This window comes from Macaca nemestrina, chromosome 12, assembly GCF_043159975.1.
Source record: "Macaca nemestrina isolate mMacNem1 chromosome 12, mMacNem.hap1, whole genome shotgun sequence".
In the NCBI taxonomy this organism is placed as follows: Eukaryota; Metazoa; Chordata; class Mammalia; order Primates; family Cercopithecidae; genus Macaca; species Macaca nemestrina.
Genome location: NC_092136.1, coordinates 113,471,683 through 113,498,850, shown reverse-complemented (window position 1 = coordinate 113,498,850; position 27,168 = coordinate 113,471,683). Strand labels below are relative to the sequence as shown.

Here is a 27,168-nt window from a genome sequence, read left to right as displayed (position 1 = left end):
TCATTCTGGGTGCCTTTCCACTTTTTTTTTTTTTTTTTTTTTTTTTTTTTTGAGACGGAGTCTGGCTCTGTCGCCCAGGCTGGAGTGCAGTGGCCGGATCTCAGCTCACTGCAAGCTCCGCCTCCCAGGTTCACGCCATTCTCCTGCCTCAGCCTCCCGAGTAGCTGGGACTACAGGCACCCGCCACGTCGCCCGGCTAGTTTTTTGTATTTTTTTTAGTAGAGACGGGGTTTCAACGTGTTAGCCAGGATGGTCTTGATCTCCTGACCTCGTGATCCGCCCATCTTGGCCTCCCAAAGTGCTGGGATTACAGGCTTGAGCCACCGCGCCCGGCCCCACTTTCTTGACTCCTTGACATTTTGCCTCATGCTCTTTGCAACCGGAGTGAGGCGTCTCCCCGGAAGCAGATGAACCCTTTAGTACAAGTGTCAGGGCTCAGGGGGAAGACAAGAGTCTCAGAAGAGAGGAAACAGTTAACCACCTGGTCTGAGGGAAGCAGCAGTGCTCAGGTGGATGATAATTAATTAAACAAAAGTTCTGAATTCAATCAGGAGCCAATTTTGGCATCAGCAGACATTCAATTAGCTGTGATTACAGCCAGAGACTGGAAATGCTGTGCCCTGAGGCTCCCAGGCCCCAGCATGCTCAGGCTTAAGGGCCGTGTCTGGAGTGCCTGGTGGGGCGCCAGCCTTTCCAGACAGCTCGTGCCCGGGGGTGCTGCAGGCTGTGTTTCAGCCCTGAAAAGCAGACCACTTTCCCCTGCCCAAGCCTAGAGAAGTCGCTGCAAGATCTGTGGCCAAGGCTTTCCTGTGGTTTGGCTAAGGAGCTCTTCTGCTAAGTGGGATCCATCTATTTCCCTTGAGCAGATCGTGTGTTTTTGGTGCCTGCCAGGTTCTCCTGGGCAGACTCAGGGTTTCAGAGAGGGCTCTTCCTAAAGGCTCCTCTTGAAAACACTCAGAACAGAACAGAGCCGGAGGAAGGTGCATGCTGGAGACAGCCCTGAGTGGTTTGTGGGAGGGTCCTTTGTTCTGGCATTGCTTCTGTGTTTTAGATGTGCATTGGCACTATGTACCATGGCATGGCATGGAGTAGAGGATGGTCGCTATATTCTCCATTTTATGTACAAATAAACTGAGACTCAGGTTAAAATCACATAAGCACTAAGTGGGGGAATTAGGGCTGTTTGACTTTAGATCCTGAGCTCTTTCCATAGAAAGCTTCATTTTAGAATAAGGTTAATGAGCTAATGAGGCTCATGTGGGAATCATACCTGAAGCACAAAGTCTACTCATCAAAGATTAGTTCTTGTTCTTCTTCCTTGATCTACCTGATAGTCCAATCCATACCCAAGCTTCTGAAAGGGAAGTCTGTATTTCTCAGCCTGCCTAGAATACCTTCTTTTTGTCTTTCACCTCCTACCCATTAGCCCACCTCACCCTGGCCCCTCTTCTCCCTGTATTAAAATAAAGTTTTTAAGAGTGGTTCAAAAGTTGCCTCCTCCAGGCGGTCTTCCGAGACTGAGCCCACCAAACTCTCCAGTCCCTCTAGCTGCCTGTCAGCCTTGTTATGCCTGTTGCAAAGCTGTAAGATGAGCTTATTGTCTCTGTCATATGCACTCCTCTGCACACCAAAATGTAAATATTCATAGCAGCATTATTCGTAATAACTAAAAAGTGGAATCATTTCAAATGTCCATCAGCTGATGAATGGATAAACAAAATGTGGCATATCTGTACAATAAAATATACTAATGCCATTAAAAGAAATGAAGCACCGATATACGTGTGGGGGTCTTGTATTCTTACCACACTGATTGCCCCCGAAGCAGGGCCTGAGGCTTCTTAATCTGTGTCCCTTTTCTATTCCCAGCTGTACCTACCCATGGAGGCTGGGGACAAGAGCCAATGATCATGGAATTCTCTCCTGACTTGGCCACCTGCAAGACCCGCCACAATATGGTGGGTACAGTAAGACAGGGATTCCTTCTAAAACAGAAATTTGATTCTGGGAGGTGTTTAGCAATTGTCTCTACAAAATAACTCAAGAAAGGGGAGCCCTGGATCAGCTCGAAAGGCTCAGAACCCGTTTCCTCATGTGGGAAAGACTCTTCATCATTTTCTCCTCACAGATAACAGTCTAGCCACAGGTGAAGGAAAAGGGACAAGAGTAGGAAGTTATGAGCCAGGTTGGAAATGGAGCCAGAGATGCAGGGGATGTCTGCTGGAGCTCTGGCTGGCGTGTGTCAGGGAAGGAGGGTCATCGGGTAGGATATAACTTTGCATACTTGTTCTTTACTTTGCTCCCTCCCTGTCCTCCTTTTTGTCTCTCGGTCATGATCCAGTTCAGATGGGACCCACACACAGCATGTGTGTGGAGGACTCATTGGACAGGAAGATTGACTACCTGGGTTCTGCTTCTTAGCTAGCACTTCTCACTTGAGTGTCCCTGGACAAGGTTCCCAGCTGCTTAGGGCTTCAGTGCCCTCATCTGCAAAGTGTTAAAATGCAAGATCCTTCAGGGCATGTCATATATCCCTTCTGACCCCACAACACTGAGTGCAGTGCCTGGACGTAGCAGGTGATCAGCGTGTTCTCTTTCCTGCCATTGTGCCTAAAACCTACATCACCTACCTGAATACCTAACAGGGCCATGAAGGTTAAACATCTTAAACCCTAAAGTCTTATAAAACAGAAAGCTTTAGAGTCATCATGAATAGAATTGTCAAGGAGAGATGATCCCTGCCCTGGGCAAACCATAGTCAAATATTGGCCTGCTTTTATACCCTCTTACACAGGTTCATGGCAACTTTATTTGTGGCTGCCAAATATTGCAAACAACCCAAATGGCCATTGCCAGGTGAATGGATAAGCAAATTGTGACATATCCATATAATGGAATGATGCTTCGTAATAACAAGGAACAAATTATTGATGCAGAGTAGGTGCTGTATAATTCCATTCATAAAAAAATTCTACAAAATACAAATTAATCTATAGTGACAGAAAGCACATCAGTGGTGTTTTGAGGATGGGAGTAGAGGTAGGGATGGATTACAAAGGGGCACAGGATATTTTAGGTATGATGAAGATGTTTGTTGTCTTGACTGTGGTGATGGCTTTACTGGTGCACACATATGTTGAAACTCATAACATTGTACGCTTTAAATAGGTACACTGAGGTTGGGTGCAGTGGCTCATGCCTGTAATCCCAGCACTTTGGGAAGCCAAAGTGGGTGGATCACTTGAGGTCAGGAGTTTGAGGCCAGCGTGGCCAGCATGGTGAAACACTGACTCTACTAAAATTACAAAAACTAGCTTGGCATGGTGGCACACGCCTGTAGGCCTGTAGTCCTAGTTACTTGGGGGGCTGAGGCGAGAGGATCGCTTGAACCCAGGAGGTGGAGATTGCAGTGAGCTGAGATCGTGCCACTGTGCTCCAGCCTGGGCATCAGAGTGAGACACCGTCTCAATGAAAAAAAAAAAAAAAAAAGAAAAAGAAAAAGAAAAGGTACACCATATTATACTTTAATAAAGCTGTTAAAAAAGAACAGGCTGAAATGATTTTCCATTTCGGAATCTCTTTTCTCCTTTTCTCTCCTTCTAGAGAAAGTTTCTGAGAGGTAGGCATGTGATTGTCCTTCTTTGGCATGAAGTGGGTGGGGAAAATCTGTCTTTGTTGAATGTCATTCTGCTTCTTCCTGAAGTTTGTCCCAGCCTGACTGCAAGGAAACAAGCTTCTTTATAATTTACTGTTCTCTCTGTGCCTTCTCTTTTCCAAAGGTTTTGCTTGATGGCTCTGGTAGGTTTCTGGACGGAGAACGGTATTGTATGGTGGTTGCATCCCAAGCTAGTCTTGGATCCAGCCTTTAGAACCACCCATTATGCATCACTCCATCTTCCACTTCTCCTGTACACCAGCATGCCTCTACTCCACCACCTGCATCCCATCTGAGGTGGCCATCACAGAGAACATGGCATCATAACGATTATTTTCCCTAAAAAGCAGACACTAATCCAGATGAACCTCTACACTCTCTACGGAGCTCTGAACTCTTTGGAGGATGGGAACTGGGGAGGAGTAAATGGCTATGACATCTCTTGGCTCTAGAGACCTCTCTGTCCACCCAGAGTCAGTTCCTGGGCCATAACAACTAAGTTCAACTTTGTTTTGGGCCTTCTGAGTTTCTTCAGCCTCGAAGTCCCCAAGTCTTCCCTCAGTCTGCTTCTTGGTTTTTCTATCTTTCTGAGTTTTCCAACCACACTTTCCTGCAAAGAGTAATAACACAACAGTTTCAATAGTCCTCAGCACTACAGAGACCTTGGGTGCCCTCTGAAAGCACTTACAGAGATATGATCATACTTACCCTCACACCAAGCTAATAAGGCAGGGAGGGGGACGTTATTTAGTAGATGACGACAGAGAGGTGAGTCACTTAGGCAACATCATGTAAAAGAAACCAGCTGAATGTTTCCATCATTGGTGTCCCTGGTTGGGGCTTTGTCCTCTAGTCTACCTGCTTTTGCTGCTGTGCATGTGGGCCTGAGAGAGGGCAGGGAGCTGGCAGCATGGGCTTATGCTCCCAGACCCAAGCTAGTCTGAGCCAAGGTAAGACAGGCTGGAGGCGCCACTGCCCGGTTCAGCCTAGTACAACATCTGGTGCTTCAGGATAAACAACCTCTCTGCTGTGAATACCATTTCATTTCCTAGGAGCTGACCCTGCACTCACCTTAAACAGGGAGGTTGGTCTTGTGTATTTATTCCTGTAGACCTCCCTTCCCCTTCACCCCCATGCAGCCCGCGCAAGAGCACTGGAGCTCTCTAGATAAAGGGCAGGGAAGAATAAATAAAGAACTTGCAGTAGCAGCTGCATCTGGTCTGTGCATGTGAGCATCCCAGCTGTCTCTCCATCACACCAGGCCTTCAGCAAGTCCTTCTCCTCAGAAGAGAACCGTGTTAGTTTGCTAGGGCTGTTATAACAAAATACCATGGACTGGGTGGTTTAAATAGCAGGAATTTATTTGCTCATAGTTCTGGAGGCTAGAAGTCCAAGATCATAATGTCGCCAGATTTGATTTCTTCTGAGGCCTCTGTCCTTGGCTTGCAGATGGTCACTTTCTTAGTGTACGTTCAACTGGTCATCTGTCTATGGGTGAACGTGTCTGGTGTCTTTCTCTGCCTGTACCCCTAATCTCTGTTTGTTTGTTTGTTTTTGAGACAGAGCCTCTCTATTGCCCAGGCTGGAGTGCAGTGGCACCATCTTGGCTTCAGTGGACCCGGAGAGAAGGCCAGACTGGCTGGAATGGCTGATAAGAGAGGTGAGTGGTGTCAGAGCAGGCTCCATGCATTTTGCTTAGAGAATACACTCCTTGAGAGTACCTTCTTCAGAAAATAACCATTGGGGTGATCTTTAGAGACTTGAAACCTCCTGGAAGGAACCATGGTCTGACCCAATATGCCATCCTTTCTAGGCCTAGGTTGTGGTAGATTGGAAACCAATATGGAAGGGCATAGGTAAGGCAAATGATATAATTTGCCTTAAAATACATAGTTTTACTGGTCAGATTCCTCACCAGTAAAACTGCCATCATAATATATTTCTCCTAGGGTTGATGTGAGAAATACATTAGATAATGCATATAATGCACTCAGCGTAGTTCCTGGTAAGTTATATATCCTCATTACATAGTAATTTCATATTATTATTATTATTGTTAGTTCACAGCAGATATGGTGTGTATTAGTCAGGGTTCTCTTGGACAGAACTAACAGGATATATATATATATATATGTATATATATATGGGAGTTTATTAAGTATTAACTTTAACTTACACGATCACAAGGTCCCACAATAGGCTGTCTGCAGGTTGAGTAGCAAAGAGAGCCAGTCCAAGTCCCAAAACTGAAGAACTTGGAGTCTGATGTTCGAGGGTAGGAAGCATCCAGCACCAGAGAAAGATGTTGGGGAGGCTAGGCCCATCTGTCTTTTTTCACGTTTTTTTCTGCCTGCTTTATATTTGCCGGAAGCTGATTAGATTGTGCCCACCAGATTAAGGGTGGATCTGCCTTCCCCAGCTCACTGACTCAAATGTTAATCTCTTTTGGCAGCACTCACAAAGACACACCCAAGATTAATACTTTGTATCTCCCAATCCAATCAAGTTGACAGTGTTAACCATCACAAGTCCACCTCTTGTCTACTTGAACCCATACACATCTCCTGAGATCATACATAATCTTCAAATAAAGACAATAATAAGGTCATAATTACACTAACGTAATATAACTATCCTTCATACAACCAGAAACGCACTAATCCCCAACCCAAATACTATTGCATAAAGTTAACAATTCTTAAATGCTGATATGAAGTCAATAAATCTTATGTCACATGATAGAGGAAAAGGAAATAAAATGAAGATATTTTCTTAGTATCAGTGTATACATGCACAAACCTGTTTCTAGCAAAAGAAGGAGGAAATTCTCATGACAGTTACAGTCCTCGTTTCTGCAGCTGGTGACATGGTCATAGCTGGTATTTATGACTACCTTCTTCTACTACCCATTCTGTATTACCTTTGCTTTCAGCAAGCACCTCAGCAGTTTTTTTTTTTTTTTCCCTGGTGGAGTGACCCAAACCTTCATTCCTGAAGGGTCTGGATCATTTGTAGTCCTGCCAGGATTGGGCTGTTGTTTCCCATTGACCTTAATCACAGGGCATGGTAATTCTAAGAGACGCCCTAATGGATCTCCTGTATTCCATGCGTACACTTTCTTACATCTGTTGTGGAGTAGTAGACTGATTTCATCTTGATAATGTGGGTCAATCATGTCATCCAACACTGTAACTCCCTTCTTAGCCTGTTGACTTGAAGATAGGAGGAGCCCAAAGTATCCAGGTGGCAATCTTAACTTCCAGTTTAATGGAATCATTGTTGTGTCTCCTGGTGGCAGTGTTCCTCCCTCTGGATCTAAGACCTCCAGGCCAGCAGAACGTAATGTCGTGGGAACAGGGAAGCAAAAATTTCTCTAGGTGGATCACTAGGGGTGATGGTGAGTGTGCCACTTTCACTTCTACCCCTTGATTCTTGGACCTACGAATGCTGGCTATGGGAGAAAGAGTACCATATACTGGACTCTAATTCAGAGCATACATAGCCTTCTGGAGAAGTTTGCCCCAGCCCTGCAAAGTATTGTCACCTAGTTGGTGTTGTAATTGTGACTTCAAAAGGCCATTTCACCATTCCATCAATCCAGTTGCTTCAGGATGGTGGGGAACATGGTAAGACCAGTGAATTCCATGAGCATGAGCCCACTGTTGCACTTCTTTAAGCATAAAGTGAGTGCCTTGGTCAGAGGGAATGCTGCATGGAATACCATGATGGTGTATAAGGCATTCTGTGAGTCCACAGATGGTAGTCTTGGCAGAAGCACTGCATGTAGGATAGGCAAACCCATATCCGGAGTAAGTGTCTGTTCTGGTGAGGACAACCTCTGCTTTTTCCATGATGGAAGAGGTCTAATACAATCAACCTGCCACCAGGTAGCTGGCTGATCACCCCAAGGAATGGTACCATATCGAGGTTCAGTGTTGGTCTCTGCTGCTGGCAAATTGGGCACTCAGCAGTGGCTGTAACTAGGTCAGCCTTGGTGAGTGGAAGTCTATGTTGCTAAGCCCATGCGTAACCTCCATCCTTGCCACCATGGGCCCATTGGGCAATGACAAGGGTGGCTGGGGAAAGAGGCTGAGTGTTGTCCATAGAATGGGCCATCCTAGCCACTTGATTATTAAAATTGTCCTCTGCTGAGGTTACCCATTGGTGAGCACTCACATGGGATACCAATATCTTCAGTTTTTTTTTTTTTTTTTTTAACCACTCAGAGACATCCATCCACATATCTTTTCCCCAAAGTTCTTTGTCACCAGTTTTCCAATCATGCTTCTTCCAAGTCCCTGACCATCAAGCCAAACCATGGGCTATAGTCCATGAATCAGTATATAATTGCACATCTGGCCATTTCTCATCAGGTGAAATTCACCCCTGATATTTCATGTAGGTTCTTTTCTATTTTCCTTAAATGTTGGCTGGTCTGAGAAATAAAGGGAAAGAGTACAAAAGAGAGAAATTTTTAAGCTGGGTGTCCAGGGGAGACATCACATGTTGGCAGGTTCTGTGATGCTCCCTGAGCCGTAAAACCAGCAAGTCTTTATTAGCGATTTTTAAAAAGGGAGGGAGTGTACGAATAGGGTGTGGGTCACAGAGATCACATGCTTCACAAGGTAATAAAATATCACAAAGCAAATGGAGGCAGGACCACAGACAGGGCGAAATTAAAATTGCTAATGAAGTTTCAGGCACGCATTGTCATTGGTAGTGTCTTATCAGGAGACAGGGTTTGAGCACAGACAACCAGTCTGACCAGAATTTATTCGGAGGGAATTTCCTCATCCTAATAAGTCTGGGAGCACTATGGGAGACCGGGGCTTATTTCATCCCTCTGCTTACGACAGTAAAAGACAGTCACCCACAAAGCAGCCATTTTAGAGGCCTACCCTCAGGGGCGCATTCTCTTTCTTAGGGATGTTCCTTGCTGAGAAAAAGAATTCAGCGATATTTCTCCTATTTGCTTTTGAAAGAAGAGAAACATGGCTCTGTTTTGCCCGGCTCACCAGCAGTCAGAGTTTAAGGTTCTCTCCCTTGTTCCCTGAATATTACTGTTATCCTGTTCTTTCTTCAAGGTGCCCAGATTTCATATTGTTCAAACACACATGCTCTATAATTTGTGCAGTTAACACAATTATCACAGGGTCCTGAGGTGACATACATCCTCCTTGGCTTACGAAGATGACAGGATTAAGAGATTAAAGTAAAGACAGGCATAGGAAATCACACAGATATTGATTGGGGAAGTGACAAGTGTCCATGAAATCTTCACAATTTATGTTCAGAAATTGCAGTAAAGACAGGAATAAGAAATTATAAAAGCATTAATTTGGGGAACGAATAAATGTCCATGAAATCTTCACAATTTATGTTCTTCTGCCATGGCTTCAGCCAATCCCTCCATTCAGGGTCCCTGACTTCCTGCAACAATTTCTCCTTCTCTGCAAAGTGCACAGCCAGGTGCACTGCTTGAAGTTCTGCCCACTAGGAAGATTTTCCTTCACCGCTGTCCTAGAAAAGGGCTGTAGTGGTATAGCAGTCCACTTTCAGGTGGTGCCTGCATATCATGCAGAACCATCTGTGAACCAGGCCCTACTCTTCCTCTGTCAACTCATCATCGGGAACTCCCCATGAGGCCATCAGTGCAGGCTGGGGGAGAGAAGGCAGGGTGGCACGAGTGGGGACCATGGACATTTGAGCCACTTCCTCATGTAACTTGTGCCTTCAGGACCTGCTTGAGCCCCATCACATATATACCACTTTCACTTGATGATGGAATTCTGCTGTGCACAACCCACCTTATGGCTAGATGGGTCAGAAAGCATCCAGTTCATGATAGGCAGTTCAGGTCTCATGGTGACTTGATGACCCATAGTCAAACATTCAGTTTCCACCAAAGACCAGTAACAGGCCAAGAGTTGTCTCTCAAAAGGAGAGTAGTTATCTACAGAAGATGGCAGGGCCTTGCTCCAAAATCCTAGAGGCCTCCACTGTGATTCACCTAAAGGGGCCTGCCAAAGGCTCCAAATAGCATCCCTATCTGCCACTGGCACCTCAAGCACCATTGGATCTGCTGGGTCATATGGCCCAAGTGGCACAGCAGCTTGCATAGCATTCTGGACCTGTTGCAGAGCCTCCTCCTGTTCTGGACCCCACTCAAAACTGGCAATCTTTTGGGTCACTTGATAAATGGGCTAGAGTAACACATCCAAATGAGGACTGTGTTGCCTCCAAAATCCGAATAAGCCAACTAAGCGTTGTACCTCTTTCTTGGTTGTAGGAGAGGCCAAATGTAGCAACTTATCCTTCACCTTAGAAGGAATATCTTGGCAGGCCCCATACCACCAGACCCCTAGAAATTTTACTGAGGTAGAAGTTCCCTGAATTTTAGTCAGATTTATTTCCCATCCTCTGGCACACAAACAGATAGCCAAGGAGTATCAGTGTTCTCCATACTATTAGAAGTAGAGTGCTTAGCATTTGGGGGCCTAATCATATTAAGCAGCCAACTCCAGAAACCCCAAAACCAATGAAAGAACTCCATCCTTAATATCCTGCTTAATATCCTGTTCCTCTAGAACCATTCCTGGTACCAAAATCTGTATTAGTCAGTGTTCTCTTAGAAGGACAGAAGTAATAGTGTGTGTGTGTGTGTGTGTGTGTGTGTGTGTGTGTGTGTGTGTATATATATATATAAAATTAAGTATTAACTTACATGATCACAAGGTTCCACAATAGGCTGTCTGCAAGCTGAGAGCCAGTCTGAGTTCCCAAACTGAAGAACCCAGAGTCTGATGTTCAAGGGAAGGAAGCATCCAGCATAGGAGAAAGATGTGGGCTGAGAGGCTAGGCCCATCTTCCTTTTTTCACGTTTTTCTGCCTGATTTATATTTGCTGGAAGCTGATTAGATTGTGCCCACCAGATTAAGGGTGAATTTGCCTTCCCTTGACTCAAATGTTAATCTCTTTTGGCTATACCCACAAAGACACATCCGGGATTAATACATTGTGTCCCTCAATCCAATCAAATTGACACTTAGTATTAACCATCACATGGTGAAAAGAGGAGACAGTCCAGTTTAGCTGGGACAGATTGTCTAACACTTGCTCTTTGGTTTGGCCTGTCCCTGAGACATTTCAGGCTTCCATGAAACTGCAGTCTAAAGTCTGTCAAGTAGCAACATGGTTATTTGGCTAATGGTTTAAGAAAGAGCTGAGAAGTTGAGATAGGCAGTCCAGAATAGGAGGCTTTCCTAACTAATGCAAATAAATACAGAGTGATTGAGGTATAATTAAAATTTTTACCACAATATTTATGGAGATCTTTTATTTCTTGGTAGAGTTACACTTAAGCACAAATGACTTCAAAGGAACCATTGGGGGAATACTAAATGTTCTAACTAATTAAATAATGCAACTAATTCTAATTATGCAATTAACATCCACTGAGTTACAGAAGCTGTAGCTTGCAAAAATAAAAAATAAAAGAGAGAGAAAACAACAACAACAAAAAATAGAAACAACAAAAACTAACCAAAACAATTAACGTGGTAGGCACTGCTGTAAGTTCTGATTTCCTTAATGGAGTCGGCTATTTATAAAAAGTAATTGAATATTACTACTAATAAATGGCCTTTTTGCATAAGGGAAAACTAGTTCAGAAAAATGTTGGAAACATTTGCCATCAGTACATCTTTGGGGTCTTATTTGTGTCTCTGAAAAGAGGAGTTTCATTGCTAAATCACTACATAGAAAATTAAAGTATTGGTCTCTTTCTGTATTGAGTAGCTTAGTATCCCCATGGACATTTCTGACATGAGTTTGGAGAGTGGCAGTGACAGTCTTGCTGGGGAACAACAAACCACTGAGCAACACAGGCCTGCTGCCCTGGAGCTGGGGAGAAACCCAGACACAGCACCCAAACACATTGGTGACAGCAGAAACAGGCAGGGCTTCCTAATTCCAGCATGGAATTCAGTTATGGATTAAAAGGGGAGAGGGTCGGTGGGAGGAAGGTTATTAAAAGGCAAACACCAAGCCCCAAAGCAAAAGGACAACACTGCACTAAAATTGCTACTAAAACTCCCTTTGGAACATATACACTAGCGGAATGTGGGATAAACGGGCCTATCAAGGTCTGTGGCTCATGAGTGCCACAAAGCCTCAGACCCCTCCTAGTTCTCCTGGCTCCTCATTGTGTCTCTGCCTCAGGCTGTTGTCCTTTTACCCTTCTTGAGTTGCCGTTGCACATCCTTTAAGCCTTGGGGAAAAAGGAGGAAACAGGACAAGGAAGCAAGCCGTCCCTGCCTCTCATGCAGATGTTCCCTTCTATATGAAGACTATGTCCTGGGTGAGGCTGAGGTTCCCCAGGCTCCAGAAACCCATGGTGCAGGAAGTCCCCTATTCCCCAGAGGATCATGGTATGCCTAGAATTGGTGGGTTCTTGGTCTCACTGACTTCAAGAATGAAGCCGTGGACATTCCCGGTGAGTGGTGTCTGGAGTTTGTTCCTTCAGATGTTCAGATGTGTCTGCAGTTCCTTCCTTCTGGTGAGTTCGTGGTCTCGCTGACTTCAGGAGTGAAGCTGCAGACCTTTGCAGTGAGTGGTAGAGCTCTTAAAGGCGACATGTCTGGAGTCGTTCGTTCATCCTGGTGGGTTCGTGGTCTCACTGGTTTCAGCAGTGAAGCTACAGACCTTTGCTGTGAGTGTTACAACTCATAAAACACGCACGGCCCCAGAGTGAGCAGCAGGAAGATTCACTGCAAAGAGTGAAAGAACAAAGCTTCCACGAGTGTGGAAGGGGACCCAAGTGGGTTGCCCCTGGCTAGCTTGGGCAGCCTGCTTTTATTCCCTCATCTGGCCCTACCCACATCCTACTGATTGGTCCATTTTACAGACAGCTGATTGGTCCATTTTGACAGAGTGCTGATTGGTGCATTTACAATCCCTGAGCTAGATACAGGTGCTGATTGGTGCATATCCAATCCTCTAGCTAGACATAAAAGTTCTCCAAGTCCCCACTAGGTTAGCTAGATACAGAGAACTGATTGGTGTATTTACAAATCCTGAGCTAGACACAGAGTGCTGATTGGTGCATTTACAATCCTTTAGCTAGACACAGAGTGCTAGACAGAAAAATTCTCCAAGTCCCCTCCCCACTAGGTTAGCTAGATGCAGAGTAGTGATTGGTGTATTTACAAACCTTGAGCTAGATGCAGGGTGTTGATTGGTGTATTTACAATCCCTTAGCTAGACATAAAGGTTCTCCAAGTCCCCACTAGACTTATGAGCCCAGCTGGTTTCACCTAGTTGATCCTGCACCAGTACCGCTGGCAGAGCTGCCCGCCAGTCCAGCGCCCTGCACCCATACTCCTCAGCCCCTGAGCAGTTGATGGGACCGAGTGCCACGAAGCAGGGGGCAGCACTCCTAGGGGAGGCTCGGGCTGCACGGGAGCCCACCGCCATGGGGGGATTTGGGCATGGAGGGCTGCAGGTCCCGAGCCCTACCCCGCCGGGAGGCAACTGCCTCCGGGCGAGAACTCGAGTGCAGCGCCAGCGTGCTGGCACTGCTGGGGTCCGGGGGCACTCACTGCAGCTGCTGGCCCAGGTTCTAAGCCCCTCACTGCCCTGGGCCGGTGGCGGCACTGGCCAGCTGCTCTGAGTGTGGGGCCCACTGAACCCACTCCTGCACCTGCCGGAACTCGCGCTGGACTGTGAGCACCACGCACAGCCCCGGTTCCCGCCCTCGCCTCTCCCTCCACACCTCTCTGCAAGCAGGGCAGCTGGCTCCGGCCTTGGCCAGCCCAGAGAGGGGCTCCCACAGTGCAGTGGTGGGCTGAAGCGCTCCTCAAGTGCTGCCAGAGTGGACGCTGAGGCTGAGGAGGTGCCTAGGCTGAGGAGGCGCCCAGAGCGAGGGCTGCTGGCATGTTGTCACCTCTCAATGGTCTCAGGTTAACCACCTGTCAACCTAGATGACCTATAGCTTGAGAGGGACAGAAGTCTGAGGAAGGGTGCTACCATGAAGATGCTCATCAATCTGAGATTTTGGGAGGCCAATTCCTGCAACTTATATATTGGAAAGTGACATATCTTAGAGATAAGAGCACAGATTTTAATTGAAACTCTTCCTGGGTTTGAATCCTGCAGGTTGAATTCCTTTAACTCTCTGAGACACAGTTTCTTCATTCGTAAGGTGGAGATAACAACATCCCCTTCCAGGATTGTGGGAGGAGATAATGGGATAATCTATATTCAATGCCTGGCTCATGTTAAGTGCTCCGCATAGAGTGCCTATTGCTACTGTTATTCATCTCATCTACTTGGCATCTTGTATCACATCTGGCACACAATAAACTGTCCAGATATGGTTGTTCACCCATTACTGGGGTCCAGGGCCTATCATGGGAAGAAGGGTGTTGGGGACATGGGCATCAGGATAATGGGAAAGAAGCCAGGCTCCTTGCACAGCTGAGAGGTCCGTCACTGTCTGAAGCTACCAGCTGGATGGAGCTGGCCTTCTTAATGGATCCAGATGTAATCTCCACTGAGAAAAGAGAACAGTATGGCAGGAGGAGAGTATATAACATCCTTGTCTGTTTATAATTGAGAAATGAAGGCTTAGAGAGGGGCCCTTGGTGGTTCAAGATCATGTTGTGAGGAAATGGTGATTTCAGGTCAAGGTTTCTACTCAGCACGTTGCCCATGGTGTGGCTTTAAGGTGTATGATGCCTTGAACCTGACTGAGGTCTGGCCTCTCCAGTTGTTCCTCTGACCCCTTCCGGACAGGGTCACCTGACTGTGAGGCCAACTACTTTAATTCGAGGCCTCTCGAGCATCTCCAGTGACTCTTCCCAGCATAGTTTAGAGCCACATGCTCTCTGTGTCATGCAGTTCTCCCTCAGCTAGGACAGAACCTTCGGTGCTGCAGACCCTTGCAGAGGGGGTTCGAGGCAGCCCCGGACCCTGTGTGCAGCCTCTGGGATGTGCTCCTGGACCTTCCTCAGCCTTCCTTCCCGGGCTGTCCTGGTGTGTTCCATGGAGTGTGAGAAGTCTGCTAAGGCTGTGATGTGAGTTCTTTAAAGTTCACTTTTGAAATGAGGACATGAAGTTACCTGGAACTTCAGGCTCCCAGCTTGCTGAGCTCTGCAGATCTCTGTGGGACTGGCTGCTGCCGTCAGAAAGAATAGAGCCGTCACTCTGCAGGAGGGTTTCTATGATAATAGGGCTTTTGCCTCCCAGTAATTGGAAAGGTGCTAATCTAGTGACTCATAAGATACACAGAAGGAAAAATCCCACCCTGAAAATGAAACTGCATTGTTTTCTGAGTGCTTCATCTTGTTTCCACGGGAAGGGCAAGCTGAGGTTTAGGGGTACGGAGCAGGGTCCTGATGTCCTGGCAGCACTGCTGGAGTGACCATTTTCCTCTGCCTTTGCTCTAAGTAGTCCAGCGATGCAGAAAGCAGGGAGGGGTGGACACCACCCAGATGTCTGGGGCCAAAAATCCAGCCTGAAGCTGTGGGGAAGGGGAGCTGACCTGTGACAGATTTGCAGAGGAGACGGTCATTGTCAAATTAGTGATAGTCCCTCCTAAGACAGATTGTTGAGCCTGCAAGTGTGAGTGCACAGGTGTGTGTGTGTGTGCATACATGCATTTGAGTTTGGGTGTATGTGTGCATGTGGGTGGATTAGCTGTGTGGGCATGTAGTGAGTGTGTGAGAGCCTGTATATATGTGTCTGTGTGCACACACAATCCTGCAAATGTGCCCTGACCTGAATGTTGCTTCTTTGTTTTTTTTTTTTTTTTTTTTTTTTGGCTTTGCTGCAAATATTTTTGCTTTTTCCATCCAGGTTGTATCCTTTGAAGCTTTAGGGACCTGAGTTGAGTCCTGAAATCTGGCTGTCTATGGACAGGTACCTGGGGTAGAAGACTGAGCTTGCTACCTATCAGAGGGCAGGTAGAGTTCCAGCTGGTCACCCTGTTGGAGAAATGCAACCCCTTTATCTGCCCCTAAAGGGGCAGAGGACTGGGGTCTGCTTCTGCTGAGGGTACTGGGGACTGCCCAGTACCTGGACTGCTCTCCAGGGTCTCAGGGATGAGGCAGCCCCTTTATATCTTCCTGCATTCTTTCTGTCACCCTTCTGTGCTCCCTTTGCTGGAGGAAGTCCCCGTCCAACTTCTAATTCCTGTCTTCTTCCCATGATCACACCTCTTGACCTGGGGAACCCCTGACCTTGGGGCACCCTCAGGACTTCTGGAGCCCAGAAAGAGAGAGTCCTTCCAGTCACAGCCCTCCCCTAGTCTCCGTCTGTCCACCTGGCAGCTCCTAGAGTGAGTCATAGCGCCACCCAGGCTCTCCTCTCCTCCCCCTCCCACTCCCTTCATTAGCTTCATTGAACCTAATAGTCCTGCTGGCAATTTCATTGTCTCCTCTTAATTCCAATTTCCTTTTGTCTCAAGGGGCAAATCAGCAGAGTGAAAGTAGTGAAGTGGCAGGCACAGCCTCTGGATATATTAATTAGGGGAGCATTAGCGAGGTAATAAAAATGTACCTTCACTATCAGGGTGCTGTGCCCTTCTCTCTGTCTCTCCCCCTTTCCTTCCCTCCTTTTTCCCTCCTCAGCCGCAGCCAGAACAGGAAGAGCAGACTCAAGTCAGAAACAGGCGGTGGCTGAGGGATGGAGCATCCCTGGGTCCCTACAGGCTACCCTCAGAGATGCCTGGCTGACGGCCAGATGCTCAAGGAGAAATGTGCCCTGCCACCCCACTGTTGTTCAGTTCCACTTGCTCCCTCACCTTTTCAGCAGATCAGTCACCAAGTCTTATAAATTAGCCTCCTGATTATGTGTCAGCTTCTTCCCAAGCTCTCCCTTCACAAGATCGTTGCCTGAGTCCACACCACCATCGGCTCCCACCTAGGTGATTGTGGTGGCTTCTGAATGGGCTCTCTGTACCCAGCCTTGCCTTCATCAGACCCTGTCTCCACCCTACAAGCAGATGCAGCACTCGCTCTTTCTTCTGAGCACCCATCCAGAGTAGGCACCACACATCCGTCCCATGCACATCTTCTGGGTGCAGTCCCTGCCCCCTTGTCACCTGCTGAGCTCCTGCTCCCTGTCTTGTTTCTTGGACCTCTGCTTCTCCAGGAAGCCTTCTCTGACCTGCAGGACCAGGCTGGGTGAGCCTTCTGTGTGTTCTCACAGCGGTGTGGGCTGATCCCTAACAGCACATTGGTTATGCTGGATTATAGCTGCCTCGGCTGGTCTGACTTTCCTGCCATGAGAATGAAGGCTTTGGGAATTGAGGGGGAAGAGGGGATGACAATGAATCATGCCATCTAGTTGTGAGTTTTGAGTTGGGAGATAAGCACAGAGTTGGATAGGGCCACCATGCCAGTTTTATTATTAATAGAACTATGTTGGAGAGAGTGACTTTGGTCCAAAGACAAAATGAGCTTCCTACTCCTTTCCTCCTGGATTGAGTTTACACTCCCAGCCACAGCAGCACCGCAGGAAAACTGTAGGCCTCAGGTGCAGGGCAAAGTCTGCCTCAGAGGCCTTTACTAAATGGAAGAAGGAAAGATGTGCCTGGACTGCAGCAGGCGATTCCAAAAAAGCGAGTCGAAATGTGGCCATCACATATCTGCTTGACCCTTTTTCCAATCTCAAAATGATTGGATAGCCACTCTTTTTTTTTGAGTACAGAAAAAGTGAGGGAAAGTGAAGAAGAAGTAGCAGTCTCTGTTCGGTAGTTATAAGCAGGTATCAGCTCCTATTTCATGGGCTGGCAGGAGTGTGGGGAGGGGTATGGGATGCTTCTCCCTATATGAATTGTCTCCTGTTTGCCATGAGGTCTCAGCTCCCAGCCCAGAGCCTGGCACGTTGCATACGAGAACAGTTTATTACACGGAAGGAAGGTCTCATATTTATTGGCTTTACCCAACTTTAGAGCTAGAAGGGCTCTTGATGAGGAAGTTGAGTCCCAAGGGCCACAGTGACTTACCCAAGGTCCCAGTGGTAATCATTGTCTTCTGTCTCCCCCTTCATCCATCTTACTATGGGATCACACTTCCTGGTCCAGCTTCAGTTGAGGACTAAGATCACTAGGGGTGTTGGCCATGGGAATGCTGCATGTAGAGGGAATCTGGAGTGTGGCAAGACATGAACGAGATCCCAAGTGGACTATGTGGAAAAAAGTGCATGGGATGGCTGTGTAGGTTGAAGTAGGGGTAGATCAGGAGGGAAGAGGACTTGAAGCCAGGGTTTCGGGAACTGGGACTAGTTAGCCTGAAGTGAAAGTGCATTCCCCAAAGGCCCATTGAGTGGGAGAAGAGTCAAGCTTATGCTGGATATTCCCAGAGGGTGGAGCTTGGACCAGCCAGAAACATCTTTTGTTTCATGCACTAAATTATACAAATATTTAAAAGTACTGGGCTGTGTACACCATGAGGAACCAATCCTTTCTGCTGAGGAGCATCTGGCCTAGTTGAGTCACAAGCAATACAGTGTCAGAAATGCCCAGTGCTGGCATTCACTGTGGATATGAAAGTACAGAAGGGCCAGGTGCCATGGCTCATGCCTGTAATCCCAGCACTTTGGGAGGCCGAGGCAGGTGGATCAACTGAGGTCAGGAGTTTGAGACCAGCCTGGCCAACATGGTGAAACCCTGTCTCTACTAAAAATACAAAAATTAGCCAGGCATGGTAGTGGGCACCTGTAATCCCAGTTACTTGGGAGGCTGAGGCAGGAGAATCACTTGAACCAGGGAGGTGGAGGTTACAGTGAGCCACGATCTTACCACTATGCTCCAGCCTGAGTGACAGAGACTCTGCTTCAAAAAAAAGAGAAAGTACAGAAGGCTCTCTGACTCTGCCATGGGCCAGGTGCCACGTGGGGTGGTCCAAAAGCTTCTAAATGAGAGCTTGTCAAAATGGAAAAAGCAATCTGAAAGAATAGTTGTTAACCAAATGGCAGAGACAAGAGCTATAGGGAAGGTGGTGGTGGTGGTTGGGTCTGAAGGCCCCACCCCCAAAAACCAGATCAGCTTGCCTTCATCTACTTCTTTGTTTGGTCTAATACTGCAAACCCAGGCTGCACACTGCCACGTTGACTCTACCAGACCCCAGCATGCTTGCTTGAACTCCACTGGTGAGCTGGCCTTAGACTGAATTTCTAACTTGCTTCAATGTCTTCCTACTCTTAGGTAGGAAGAGAAAGGACTACTATTCCCTTTTACAGATGAGGAAACTGAGGCTTATAGGCTTACAAGGCATTGAGGGGGCTTAGATCAAGATCTGATTGCTTGAAGGAAAGGTTAGGCTGATTCACCCTTTTAAACACTTTGGTTTATATTTTAGTTCCTTGCCTTATTTCTTTAGTCTCAGTCAATTTACATAGCTGTTCCAGGAGGGCCCCATTTTAAAGGATCCCATGTTCCATGGTTTAAAAAATGAAGGTGTCCAATTCTTAGACACTCCTGGCATTAAGAGGAGGCATCTATGTTTCCTCCGTCTGAATCTGTGTGGAGTTGTTACTGCTTTGACCACTGGAATACAGAGGAAGTGAAGACCTGAGAGTAGGTCATGAAAGGGCATGCAGCTTCTGCCTGGCTCTCTTGGAACTTTTACTCTCTGGGTGCATTCTCGGGGGATGCTCCCTCTTGGAACCCAGTTAACATGCTACGGGGAGTCCAAGCCGGGTGGAGAAACTACATGTAGGTACCAGGGTCCCAGCTGGGCCCAGCCTTCAAGTCATCCCAGCCCAGGTCCCAGACACGAGAGTGAAGATAATTCAACCCCCAGCTGTTCACTTTGCCCCCAGCTGTTCGAATTTCTCTTGCCAGGCATTATGGTGAAGAGGTAAGCTTCTCATCTTGTCCCCATCCAAATACTTGATCCATAGAAGCTGTGAGAGTAATAAAATCAGGCCACTTAGTTTGGAGTGGTTTGTTACACAGCAACAGATAACTGGAACATAATGCCAGACTAAAAGGTTATGTGAAATCACTTTCTCAGACTCCCAGTATTTAATTTCTCATCACTAATAACAAGGCATAGGCTTCCGGGGTACCGGCAGAGATTGGTCGGTGGGATCGATTGCTAGGCCTGCATGGGAGAGCTGGGCCACTTTACCTTTCCCTCCTGTCAACCATTTGGCTAAAAGAAGAAGTAAATTGTGCAATTAATCACTCTTTACTCTCCTTCCTCCCTCCTGTCTGAAGGGGGCTGCTTCCAGGACTCCAGGCTCAGCACTTTGCCCTGTGGGGAGAGACTTGGACCCTGGGGCCTAATCAATAGTTGCCTCTGAGCCAGCTATTAGGGGCTATTAGCTCCTGGTCATTTACAAAATGATTGTTGTTTTATTGACCCAGCAGAAGATAATGCCCACTTTGACATCCAGCCTCTATGGGACCCTGGCAGGGCTGCTGTGCCTCCTGTGTGTGTGTGTTGTGTCTGTGGGGAGGCACTGATACCTATTAGTCTGGGAATACATGGTGGTAGGGAGAGATGGAAAATGCAAAAAGAGTGTGTGTGTGTGTGTGTGTGTGTGTGTGTGTGTTTGACAGAGAGGGAGTTTGGGGAGGACTCTGACCTATTAGATATTTCCATGTCTATGTCCTGTGTGGGCATCAGACAAAGCTGTGAAGTATGGACAAGGTCAGGGCTGCTTTGGGCTGCTTTATTTATTTATTTATTTATTTATTTATTTATTTATTTATGGGACCTAGGGACTATGGAGTAACTTCTTTCACAGTTCCTTTCTTTAACTACCTCCTCTAGGAGCTGAGTGAGGTGAAAATGAATGGTCAGTGCCAACCATGATCACTAGGGAATGAGAAGGAGAAAAAACACTGACTTAATTGGGGCAAGAGTAGAAACTGGGCCACCAATTAGTTTACGGATGCATAATACATTTTCCAAAAAAACCTTTTTTTTTGTATAAATGGTAGCTAATATGTTTTGGCTCTGTGCCCCACCCAAATATCACCTTGAATTGTAATAATCCCCATGTGTCAAGGGTGGGACAAGGTGGAGGTAATTGGATCATGGGGGTAGTTTCCCCCATGCTGTTCTTGTGATAGTGAGTAAGTCTCACGAGATCCGATGGTTTTATAAGCATCTGGCATTTCCCCTGCTTGAACTCATTCTCTCTCCTGCCGCCCTATGAAGAGGTGCTTTCTGCCTGGACTGTAAGTTTCCTGAGGCCTCCCCAGCCATGCAGCACTATGAGTCAATTAAACCTCTTTTTTTTTTTTAAATTACCCAATCTTGGGTATTTCTTCATAGCAGTGTGAGAACGGACTAATATAGTAGCACATCACAATGATAATCTAATCCCTTGCCCCTCTTTTTACTTTTTCACTTTATGGTATATCTGGTAGACAGCTGTATGTTGGTAATAGAGAGGTCCCTTATTTTATTATTTTATTATTATGTTTTTTGAGATGGAGTCTGGCTCTTGTTGCCCAGGCTGGAGTGCAGTGGTGTGATCTCAGCTCACTGCAACCTCTGCTTCCTGGGTCCAAGTGATGCTCCTGCCTCAGCCTCCAGGGTAGCTAGGATTATAGGCATGCACCACCATGCCTGGCTAGTTTTTGTATTTTTAGTAGAGATGGGTTTTTGCCATGTTGGCCCGGCTGGTTTTGAACTCCTGACTTCAGGTGATCTGCCTGCCTCAGCCTCCCAAAGTTCTGGGATTGCAGGTGTGAGCCACCATGCCCGGCTGAGAGGTCCCTTATTTTTTAATCAGTATATACAAAATTTCATTTTATGGATATACTACCATGTATTTAATCAGCTTTGTATTAATGGAGATGTAGACAAGTGTTTCTCAAACTTTAAAGTGCAGAGGTGTTACCTGGTGATCCTGTTGAAATGTAGAGGCTATGCAGCCATAAAAAAGGATGAGTTCATGTCCTTTGCAGGGACATGGATGAAGCTGGAAGCCATCATTCCCAGAAAACTAACACAGGAACAGAAAACCAAGCACCTCATGTTCTCACTCATAAGTGGGAATTGAACAATGACAGCAAATGGACACAGGGAGGGGAACATCATACACTGGGGCCTGTTGGTGGGTGTGGGACAAGGGAAGAGAGAGCATTAGGACAAATACCTAATGCATGTGGGGCTTAAAACCTAGATGATTGGTTGATAGGCTCAGCAAACTACCATGGCACATACGTACCTATGGTACAAACCTGCATGTTCTGCACATGTATCCCAGAACTTAAAGTAAAAAATAAATAAATGAATGAATGAATGAATAAATAAATAAATAAATAAATAAGAAATGTAGAGGCTGATCCTGTAGAGTAGGACCGAAGAGTTTGCATTTTTGACAAGTTCTCATGTGATACTGGTGCTTCCGGTTTCTTGACCACCCTTTGAGTAGAGAGGATTTAGACTGTTTTCAACATTTTTTTCATTATAAACAATGCTGCAATAAGTATTTTTTGCAATGGACTTTCACAATGTACAAGTCTATCCTGAAGGATAAATTTATAGAAACAGAATTTCTGGGCCAAAGATACGTATCCTGGTACATTAGAGAAACACGTTAAAGTGCCCTTCATAGAATACCTACTCTGTCAGTCCTAAAATGTGGGTGCCTGTTGCTGCACACCCTTGCCAATAGTGGGTATTAGTCAACAAATGTGTGTCCATTTCTCATTAATATTTTTAGTTTTTATTTTATGGATTTAGATGTTACATTATTATTGAACAGATATTCAAGGATGTTAGACCTTCATTGTGAACTGTACCTTTTACATAAGGCACTGTTTTGTTTGGTTTGATTAACACTTTTTACCCTGCATTTCAACTTCAAACATGCATTTGCATGGTGTGTTTTTGACCCTGCTTTTCCTTCATATTCCTGTATATTTCCATCTCATATTTTTCCAACTTAAAGTTAGCTTTTCAATTAGTTCACTTACGTATGCATTATTAAAGTCATATATTATATAAAATCACATGTGAACTTAGAAATGCAGTTCCCCTACCCTCATTGTTTCATGAAATCTTTTTGTTTAAACTCTTTTCATGCATTTTCAACGTAGTGTTTTCTTCCCCATCATTAGAGGTAATGTTCTGAGTCATTTATCCCAATTTTCCAAAACACATCATCTTCACTTCCTTCGAAAAGCTGAGATACCACAATTTTTGTATCCATGTATGTGTAATAGCATCACTGCAAAACTCATCCCAAACCGCAAATACCCCTTCGTTAACATTTCCCTGTTTTAGCCATTTGTCTTGTAGGTATCTGTTCATAAGCTCCTCTGTGTAGCTACTTCCTGTGTTGTTTTTTTCCCTTTCACTTAGTTTTTGTTTTTATTAGTAACACAGGCGTATAAATACAAATGTACAGCCATAAATGTCAAACATCCTAAGAGATTTATATTTTAAAATACTGAAAAGCATAATTCCCCAGACAAAGCAACCACTTTGAATTTCTTTAGCTTTTTTGGCATTTTCTCTTAATTTCTAAATAACACATTCGCATTGCTTCTTCTTAATGTTTTAAAGTGTTGCATATTATTTATAGAGTTTCTGTAATAAAAAATGTGGACTTGGCTCTTTCACTCTGCTCCTTCCCATTTGCTCTCTCAATTCTAATATAGCTGCATCACAATTTGTTGGATTAAATAATTATTCATTGTTTATATTATTATGATTATATGAATGTTGTTTATAGTTAAGCCATGTGCTGAATCATAGTTACAATTCCTTTTAGTTATAATTTTCTGTTTTTCTATTTTGTTACTGCTAGCTTTGTTTTTTCTTTTCTTTCCTTTTTTTTCTGGTTTTCACTTGCCTAGTTTTTTCTGTATTTATCAGTAATTCACCCCAACTCTCTGTCAAAATATAATTCTTCTCTCAGGATATTAAAAACTCCAGTAAGATATCATTTTGGTGACCCTGCCTTTTGCTCCAATCCAGCCAGGCCACCTTCTTATCCTGTTGTACAGACTCACTCTGGGAGCTCTGTTCACTCCCCTAAGCACCTCCTGTGCTCTCTTATTTGTTGACTCCTGTGTCTTCTGGATCCTAGAGCTTTCTCTTTGTTTCCTCTTGTTTTGGCGGAGCTATCTTCCCATGGCTTTCTGAGAAAGGGTGGAAAGGGTGTGTGGAGAATCAAATTTTGAGAATTATCATCTCTGAAAATTTTTTTAAATTTATTTTTTATTTAAATAGTGTTTGGGGAAAACGTGATGTTTGGTTACATGGATAAGTTCTTCAGTGATGACTTCTGAGATTTTGCTTTTCACCTTCCCCAGTCTACTCATGCAGGTAGTTAGGCAAAGCTCTTATTAGTCTGCAGAACGTCTTTGTGCTCTTTCCATTTTCTTCCCAAATTTGAAAATTTTGTTTACATCTCTTGCATGCTTTTATCTCATCTCCCATTCTCTTTGTTGTAGTTTTATGCCTTTTTTCTATCTTTTTACTGTCCCCTTTTTAGTCACGTCTGGGAGGAAACAGAGGTAAATATGTTCAAGCCCATGTTTATCTGGAACTGGTCTATGCTTTCATTTCCACCCTTTTTGAATCACTTTGTTTTAGGTGTGTCAGAGTGATCTTTGCAAATGGCAAGCCTGATCTTATCTCTCTTTGTCTTCAAATCCTCAAGACCCCTGATTTTTTTTTTAGGATGAAAGTCCAAAGTTTTGACATGGCTTGCAATGCACCTATATGATCTGTCTCCTCCTCTTCTCTCTCAAGACAATCCTCTCTTCACTTACTCTTCAACCAGGCTGGATTTTGAACATGCTATTCCTTCTGCCTGAACCACTCTTCCTTCAACTGCCCTGGCCCTGGTTAATTTCTTCATCATTCAGTGCTTGTCTCTAATTTTCTTCTCTGAAGACACTTACCCTGCCTCCACACCAAGTCAGGTTCCCTGTTACATGCTCCAGTAGCCCTCTATACATACACTGAAAGTCAAGTAGATACTGGATGCCGCGTCCTTCACTAATGTGTAAGCTCTTAGGTTTGGTGGTGAGTTTTGCTGGAGGTAAGGGATGTAGAGGTGGGTTCTATGAGGCCAGGGAACCTGTTGGTCTTTAGTGTTGTGTTCCCATGACATTAACACAGTGCTTACATGGAAAGGCTGCCCAAAGTATAGCTGTTGAGCAAGTGAATGAATGAATGAATGAATGAGCAAATGTGTATGTACCCAGACTCAGAAATCGTTAGAGCAAGGGGGAAACTTAGACTGTGTAGCTTGCTATCTACATTTTTCTTTTTTTAACAATTGACAACCTTGAGGCTCAGAGACATAAGGGAAAGGTCCCCCAAACACACATGTGCACATTTTTCATACATACTGCTAATAAAAATCCTATGAGGTGCTTTCCATCACTCTCATTTTATAGAAGAAGAAATTGAGGTTCCGAGGACTAAAGTAGCTTTCCTAACATCACACATCTAGTATGTGTCAGAGCTGGGATGAGCACACAGATCTACCCGCCTCTAAGACTCATCCATGTCTTTACTTCATGATACCTGAATGATAACATTTGGATCACATTTGAATGGGACCTGCCAAGGATCAAGGAAGTGAGCATATGAGTTGGTTTTTGCTGTGATAACAATCTCTAAACCTCATGGTTCATAGAAATTAACACAGAGTTTTTACTTATGCTCTGCAGGTCAGCTGTCATTCTGCTGGACCTGGCTATACTTGGTTTTGGGCTGAGAGTCAAGTTCATACCTGCTTTATGTATGTTCTTATTCCAGGACTATGCTGAAGAAGTTTTTTTTTTTTTTTTTTTATGGTAGAGAGCAGTCTGTCAAGAGGGTTGCCATAAACATACAGCCCTTCTAGAAGCTTTGGGTCTGTATTCTGGATCTACCCACATTCCGTTGGCTAAAGCAAGTGGCACAGTCAAACCCAATATCTGATGTGTGGGAGGCACCTCTTCCCAGGGAGTTGGGGGCTTAAGAGAATGAACATTTGTTGAACAATAATACAGTCAAGCACAGTGAGAGACACAGTGATGTCTCTGGATAATGACAACGTTCAAACCTATTTTCTAGGGGTTTGCCAGCTTGACAGCAATGTATTCTAAGAAGACGCTTCACCATAGCCCAAAGACCAAGCACCCAGCCTGTATAATTGCATGCCTGCTGTTCCATGCACTCACAGATCCCTGATAAGTCAATACTGGATGCCAGAACAGGCAACTGTCCTGATTTATTGGTGCCATACCAATTATTAAGTATTTTAAGCACTACCCCCTGAATATATATAAATGCAAGCTATATAGTTACCCTTTTCTAACCTGGCATGTCAGTCCCTCCTCCAGGACTGGACAGTTCAATAACCAGGATCTTCCATATCCACAGAGAACCCTGAAGAAGAAATGCAGTAGAGCTCAGTTAGACACAAAAATCTTCTGCTGAGGTTACAGGATCAAATGGGAAGTTCCTTTCTTTATTAATTTGATAACCATTTTAAAGATATCTTTCAGTGGTGGACACTCTGTGGGTTCCTGAGGTGGGAGGGTGGGAATATAACATTGCACAGCAGGATTTGAAAAAGCACGCTTTTTATCTCATGAAATGCCAGCACTGAGTGAGGCTTTAGTGCCCTTGCAGGCCAGCTTTTCAGACAGAAGGAACGTCATCTCACCCTGTTAGTGGAGTGACAGAGCTAGGACCTGATGGCAAGCTTGCTGATTTCTGGGTAGGTGCTCTTCATTGTCTTCAGAGAACACAGAAAACCAGTTTTGAGGTAGTATCCCTGGGTAGTGAGATGACAGGGGGGTGGCATTATCTGTCCCTGGCCAAGCATGTATGTGCTTGGAGCACAGAGGTGGCCTGGAGTCCAAATCCCTTGTCTAGAAGCTGGACTTATTTCCAGCCCCAGTGATAGCCCCGTGGGGAGGGGATGCTAGCAGCCTTTGTAGCTGATTTAATCGTGCTAAGGTGTGTGTGTGGGAGCCCATGTTCTTTCTCTGCTTAATCCAACTTATATTAAAAACAAGACTCTCTTGGGGCCTCTGTTAATAAGAAGTGGTTTATGCTGCTGCCTGGAGTGGGGGAATTTGTTTGCCTTTCATTCATTCTTGTCCTCCTCCCTTCTCCCCTCACCCCCGCCCCTCCTCTTGCACCTGTGGATGGCAAGAGGAAAAAAAATAGAAAGATAGTTAGCATCCATTTGTTTAAATGGATATTTAAAATAAAGATTTATTTTTTAAGACCTCATTGCCTGGGTTTCTTTATGTCCCTCAACTTAGTTTCTAAGCCCCCACACGGCTTCCCAGGAGGCTTCCCGAGGAGGAAGAGGAATTTGCATATCTGGTGAGCAGTTCTTGGTATTAAGCCCAGTGTGCACAGCTGGTTTTTCCACCTGCAGGGAGAATCCGGGTCCCCCGCTCTGCAATACAGCTCTGGAGGCTTGGCAGAAAAGAGAGCACTGGAGAAGAAGTCCTTCTCTGCCAGTTTTTGTGGTTTGACCTTAGGCAAGTCGGGTCACCTCTGGGCCTCCATTTCCTTAGCTGC

At 45.3% G+C, this 27,168-nt stretch overlaps 1 protein-coding gene across 10 annotated transcripts in view; it reads left to right on the top strand.

Moving 5' to 3' along the window:
• Positions 1–27,168, top strand: part of LOC105493586 (dopamine receptor D2) — a 239,580-nt gene that overhangs the window by 49,352 nt on the left and 163,060 nt on the right. For 8 of the 10 annotated variants that reach the window (XM_071075589.1, XM_071075590.1, XM_071075595.1 and 5 more), the window contains exon 3: positions 5,219–5,315. The gene's annotated coding sequence lies outside the window, so the exon portion shown is untranslated. Of the gene's footprint in view, positions 1–1,885; positions 1,959–5,214; positions 5,316–27,168 lie in introns of those variants that run through there. The other 2 variants (XM_071075594.1, XM_071075587.1) reach the window with 2 other exon arrangements.